Below are 7058 nucleotides of genomic sequence, written 5' to 3'. Positions count from 1 at the left end.
CTTCTTTCTCCCAGCATCCTGTTCTGTTTTCTCCGCCTACCTAAGGGTTGGCCTATGAAATCGGCCTAGGCAGTTTCTTTATTAATAAGAAATCATTCCCACATCACCCAGTATAATCTTTGCACATCTGTCTTTAACTTGTACCAGTCAAATGATTTACATAGATTTTCTTTCTCTCTTTCTGCTCTCATTGCTTCCAAATACAAGCAGATGTGAAACTCAGGTAAATTGAGCTGCTAAGGAGTCAAAATCTTATTATTTCAGCTGCAAATTCTGTCTTTAAAGGTGGTGCCCTGGCCACCACCTTTAAAGAGCCATGTATAACATGTTCTTCCATAAGCAAAATGATTGGTTTATTTCCCCCAGCAAACCCCTCCTTGTCTTTAAAATAGTCCTCTTGAAAACACTTTTTTTTTTTTTTTATAATTCCAAATAATGTTGGAACAAAGAGAGAGGGGATTAGGGGAATACTCTGAGCCTCCCAGCAGGAAGATGGTGGGCTGAAACCCACTGATATTATTTGTAGTAGTGGGGGGGTACCAACCACTCACTCAGCTAATATATATATTAATGGCATTCAGCTTATTGTTGGGTGGGGCAAATAGGAGGGGCTTATGTGACTCAGGCTAAGAGTGGGTCTGGTGGGGAAGAGGAACTTAAAGTTTGGTTAATAAGAGGTTTTGCTCCTGGATGGAGGTGGGCGGTCCTTGGACTTCCCACAGGTCAGGGAACCCTGATTGCTCTTCGAGCTGATGAGGGAGAGGGACTTGATCGGGGGAGGGGGAGGGAGGTGGGGAACCCTGATTGCTCTTCGAGCTGATGAGGGAGAGGGACTTGATCGGGGGAGGGGGAGGGAAGTGGGAGGCGGTGGCGGGGAGGAGGCAGAAATCCTTAATGAATAAATAAATTAAAAAAGGAAAAAAAATAAGAGGTTTTGCTGTTATGGTTCAGCAAGCACACACACACACACACACAAGAGTTCAGTTGATGATTTATGAAGAGAACATAACTTTGGAGGCTCTTTATTTGACCTTGACATAGGTGGGCAAGGGAAACCCTTGTAGGCTTGTCCAACCCTTTGGTCTCGTGACATGATGTTGTCATCGCAAAATTCATGCTTGAAAACAATGGAGCCACAAAAAGAAACTCTGAGGAGTGACTGGCCCTAAACGAAAACTCTATGTCTCATCCCTTCCCCCATGGCCCAGAGATTGTCTAACAAGATGGGTAGAGATATTGTAAGAGCTAGAGATCAGGAAGACTGGGTGAAACAGGATGCAGGACCGCAGCAGCATCCATAAGCTCACAGCAGTTGTGATTGCCTAGCAGAATTCCAGCAGGGATGGAGAGGTTCGTAAAGCCCCAGCCCCAACTGTGGCTGTGCTGCTACTGGCAATTGATAACGCCTGGAGGAAGGTGTCAGGTTTTTTTATTTTTATTTTTTTTCTTTTTCTTTTAGGGATATGACTCAGGAGAGTCTCCCATGTTTCAGGAGACATATTCCCTCACAGACATACTGATAACATTAAGTGGAGTCAATGGATTTAAGGGGGGGAGGGACATGAAATTAGAAAAGAACAGCTGCGGGGAGAATTGGGAAGTTGTTGGAGGTACAGAATGGAGGATGGGGAGGTGGGTTTGATAATTTACATTAAGAAAATGGGGCGGGAGGGATGGTTTCATGGTTAAGAGCACCACTGGCTGTTCTTCCAGGGGACCTATGTTCTGTTCCCAGCACCCACATGGTGGCTCACAACTCTCTTTCACTCCAGTTTCAGGGGATCTGGCATTCTCTTCTACCTCTGTGAGCACTGCGTACATGTGGTACACAGACAGGCATGCAGGCAAAACACTCATACACATAAAAATACATTTCTAAAAAAATAAGAACAACAAAAATCAAAGCAGTTCTGAAAAACATTCCAAAAACCCACCTTATAATGTTTTGAGTAGGTTCAGAGTTTTATGTTGAGCCGTGAGAGTGAGTCTTTTCATTTTTTATCAACAGTAAGGTCTATTTAGAACACAAAGGAATGTGTGTATGTGTGTGTGTGTGTGTGTGTGTGTGTGTGTGTGTGTGCGCACGATACATTTCATTAGTTATCCCTGTTCCTCAGGCACACAGAACTCAGGTAAAAATCCGCTGTGAAATTATACTAGCAAATGCCTTTAATATAATGACTCAATTTGATGTGAGTGTTCAACCAATTGTCCAAGCATCTATTAAGAGTATTTCTTTTTAAAAAATGTTATTATTTTTATTTTACATGTATGAATGTTTGCCTACATGTATGCATGTGCATTGTACATGTGCCCGGTGCCCACAGAGGCCCCTAAAGGGAGCTGGATTCCTTGGAACTGGAGTTTAGGATGGTTCTGAGATGCTGTGTGGGTGCTGGGCATCAAACCCAAGTCCTCCGGAAGAGTAGCATATGTTCTTTACCTCTGAGCTATCTCTCCAGTCTCCTACATTTGATACATTAATAAGGAATTTAACATTTAACACCCTATATTGAAGATAATGGAATAAACACTTAAAAAAGTTATCCCAAATCTAGGTATCTAAATAGGTATAAGAGAAACTTAGGTTTCCTGTGTGGGTTGATGCACATCAGGAACTTACCATGGAGGGAAGTGGGAGCTGTTGACAGAGGAATCCTGAAAAAGGCAGTTCCCGGAAAACCACAATACCTGTGCGAGGAGCCTGACAGTTTGACAGTCCCTGGCTCAGTTCAGGAAGCAGCAAACGTCTGGGTTCCAGGGCACCTTGTGGGTGAAGGTCTTCCTGATAGGTTGAGGCAATGGAAACATTGCAAAAAACCACCTCATAACGTTTTGAGTGGGATCCAGAGAATTTTGGGAAGCTGGAGATTAAAATTTGCGAGGATGGAGGCTGTGGGAGGGGCTGGGGTTTGACTTCTGCTGTTTGCCACCCCTCCCCCACCTCTAAGCCTTTGTGACCCAAGAGACCAGAGTTCTGTGATACAGAACTGGGGGCCACCGCCAGGTTCCGAGGAGCAGGCGGTCACCCAGTAACCACCAGGCCGAGCCACTGTCACAGCTACCTGGCAGCTCAGAGGTCGCTGCAGGACCGAGATATGTCGCAGAGGACAGTGACCGAGGGCATCCATGGGGGATTTCACACGGATGTAACCCTCTGACCGGTGAGCATAAGCTGTCAGGTACGTGGGGAGGCACACAGGCGCAAACACGCCGGCCCTGGAGTCAGGTCTTGAACAGGCTCTAACCTTCTCTCTCAGCTGACCTCCATTAGCTGGACTCCAGACTGATGACGCTGCCAAGGTCCTGGAGGACTTCCTCCAGCTGAGAAGGATGTTAAGGACAATGCCAGGTGCCACGCTGCTGAGTCCTTCCCCTGTCCACTTATCCTCCTGGAGAGGGTATTTTACCGTGATAGCTCAGTGGTCAGTGAGGTTGACCTCACGATGGAGATCTGTCTGAGAAGCAGCCCCAGCATACGCTGATGGTGTTCTTCCAGACGGACACGCTGCCATCTTCCCACTGTAGCTGGGACTTGAGCCCAGGTCTACACTTACGCTAGCACCCTCCCACTGTGTTGTAACCCTGGCCCTTGTTTTCTTCCATATAAGATTCTTCAGGCCATTTCTTTCTTAAGTTGTCTGTGACTGTCTTTTCCAAAGAAGTTGTCCCATTGTAAATGGACCAGTATGGAGCTATTCACGTCACTGTATTCAACTTTACTCTTGGTCACTATGGGATCAGCAGTGGTTGCCCATCTTATAGTCTGGTCTCAGCGATGTAGCCTTCCTCTTTTGGGCAGTCTAACTAGAACTTGACCAGTTTGATTGACCTGAGCCGAGAACCAGCTTTGATTTCACTGATTTTTCTCTGTGATATTTCTACTTTACATTTCATTGATTTCTTCTCCAATAGCTTTTTTTTTTTCTACTCAGTTGAAGTTTAATTACTTCCTTTCCCAGTATCTTCAGGAAAAAGCTTTGGTAATTTGTTAAGACCCCCGAGGTCTGGCCCTGGCGACAAGGAAATCCCCACTCAGTGTTGCCTTCTGCTGGATCCTGTACATTTTAATAAGTAGCATTTTCATTTTTATTAAATTTAAATTATTTTCTAATGCCACTTTAAGTTTTTTCTTTGGCCTATAGTGCTGGGAATTGAACATGGGTCCTCAGGAGGTAGCCAGTACTCACCACTGAGCCACCTCTCCAGCCCCCTAACATTTTATTTTTATAGTTATAGTTTATTGTCCTTTTAGCTAAAGGCTTTGCTATTTTATTATAGTGGTTGTTTTAGGGTTTATAATACATGGCTTTAGCTTTTTGTGTTTCACCTTCATGCAATATCCAATTTTAGATATCAGAACTTCCAAATATATACCTCAACCTTCGACTTGTCCTTTTCCTAATATTACTTATACTTTACTTTTGTACAGTTTTCCTTATGCAGTTGGTTATCTTCCAAGGGAATTTAATTAATAGTGAGTAATTCCTTAGATTTACCCAATAGTTATTACTTATGTTACCTCTAATTTTGTTTTATGTGCATCCATTTCTCATGTTTTTATTTTTTCAGAAAGGTGATTTCTTTGATGCCTTCAAGAACTGCTATAGTTCTTGAAGCTTTGGGTCTTCTGAAAATGGATATTTTAAACCAGGGTTTTTTTGGTATAATAATACACATTGTGCAGTGACAGGTTTCACAAAGGCTTATTCCCACACAAGTCTAGCTTGTCCTTCTACTGTGAGAATCCTCCCTCCATTTTTTTCCTGTCTCAAGCTCCTGTCATTTCACAGGTTGGTTGACTTCTCAGACCATGCCCTGTACCCACCGGCAACTTTCTGTGTCAATATAAAATCTGTGTGGTATTTGCCTCTCTGAGTCAACTTATTTTTCTGCATATGGTAATCTCCATTTGTTTGTTTTTTCTGCAAACCACACAATTTCATTCTCGAGGCTGAGTAAAATTCCACTGTGCCTGCACACTGCCTTTTCTTTCTCCATTCATTCATCTGTTGACGGACACCTTTTTTGCGTCCCTAACTTGGCTCCTGTATATAGTGCTGCAATGAAGTAGATGTGCCTTAGAATCTCGCCGGTATGTGCCCTGGAGTAGCACAGCTGGGCTATATGATAGTTCTCTTGTCAGCCTTCTGAGGAGGCGCCATGCAGCTTTTCACGGTGGCTGGACTAATTTACATTTCTCCAACAGGATGTGGGGGTTCTCTTCCACCCCCTGCTTTCTCACCAGCGTTTCTTGTTTGTTTTCTTAATGACAGCCGCTTGACTGGGGTCGGATGAAATCATAATATTGCTTTAATTTGCAAATATTTCCCTGATAGCAAACAGTATTAAACATATTTCACAATTTAAAGTTGTGTGCGAATGCATGTGTGGATGTGTGCCTGTGCATATGTGTTCATGTGTGTTCAACCCATGCGTGTTCGACCCATGGCATGCCTGTGCATGTGTGTTCATGTGTGTTCAACCCATGTGTGTTCGACCCATGGCATGCCTGTGCATGTGTGTTCATGTGTGTTCAACCCATGCGTGTTCGACCCATGGCATGCCTGTCGAGTTTAGAGGACAACTTAGGGGACATTTCTTTTTTTTTTTTTTTTTTTTTTTTACCATGTGGATCCTGGGGATCAAACTCAGGTAGTCAGGTTTGGGACAAGAAGTTTTCCTGTTCTGTATTTATTGGTAAAAGCTTGTTAAAGCTGACTTGTATACACATTTGTTTATGCATGCTTTATCCACATACAATATTTAACAGATGTCCCAGATGGAAATCCTCTGAGGCTGACTGGGGCAAGCAGGAGTAATTCTTTGATAGATGAAGAAACTGAGGCACACAAAAGCTAAATGATGTGGCCAAAAAATGTACAATTACTTTAACAACTGAGAATTATTCAGAATCACATTCCAGTGAACTTTGTATGGTATCATACCAGTGACAGTGATGCTATAAGAATATAGCCAGGGCAGGCAAGGTGTCTTAGTGGTTAAGGGCACAGGCTGCTCTTCCAGAAAACCTAGATTTGGTTTCAAGCAACCACATGGAGGCTTACAGACACCTGTAACTCCAGTTTCAGGGGATCTCATGCCCTCTTCTGGCCTCCCTCAGGCACCAGACACACAAGCGGTACACAGATACACATGTAGGCAGAATACCTATACATATTAAAAGAAAAGAAGAAGATAGGTAGGCTGGGTAGAGATTTTAAAAAGGTTAGTGTTTGCTTCTTTAGGATGTGCATCTTACATGGGGAGACTTGAGTCAGAAGTGTGCTAAGCTGATTTCATTCTATAGAGAAGAATCCATCCATCTATATCCATCCATCATCCATTCATCTATCCATCATCCATCCATCATTCCTTCATCATCCATCCATTCATCTATCCATCATCCATCATTCCTTCATCATCCATCCATCATTCCTTCATCATCCATCCATCATTCACCCATCATCCATCCATCCATCATCCATTCATCTATCCATCATCCATCCTTCATTCCTTCATCATCCACCCATCATTCACTCATCATCTATCCATCCATCCATCCATCCATCCATCCATCCATCCATCCATCCTCCCATCCATCCTCCATCATCCATTCATCTATCCATCATCCATCCATCATTCCTTCATCATCCATCCATCATTCCTTCATCATCCATCCAAACATCCATCCATCCATCCATCATCCATCCATCCATAATACATATAAAGCATTATTATGTGAAGTTACTTGAGACACTGACAGGTCTGATATAAGTTGGGGAAAATGTCTGCTTCCCATTTCCCCTCCTAATTACTGCCTCATTTTTTCTAGAATTATTTCAAATCTGGATCTCAGGTAAGGCTCCTAATAAATAATTTCATGACCTCTTCTTATTCTTCATTATTTTTAAAATTTTATTTTTTTTCTAATTGCTTTGTATGAGTGTTTGCATGCTTGTATGTTGAAATAGGAGCGGCGGGGCTGCGTCCCCTGCACCCTGCCGCCCACATGGCTAGTTTAGCTTATGTCCCGAAATAATTATACGGAAACTGTA

This window comes from Microtus ochrogaster, chromosome 5 (genome assembly GCF_000317375.1).
Source record: "Microtus ochrogaster isolate Prairie Vole_2 chromosome 5, MicOch1.0, whole genome shotgun sequence".
In the NCBI taxonomy this organism is placed as follows: Eukaryota; Metazoa; Chordata; class Mammalia; order Rodentia; family Cricetidae; genus Microtus; species Microtus ochrogaster.
This window is presented reverse-complemented; position numbering follows the sequence as displayed.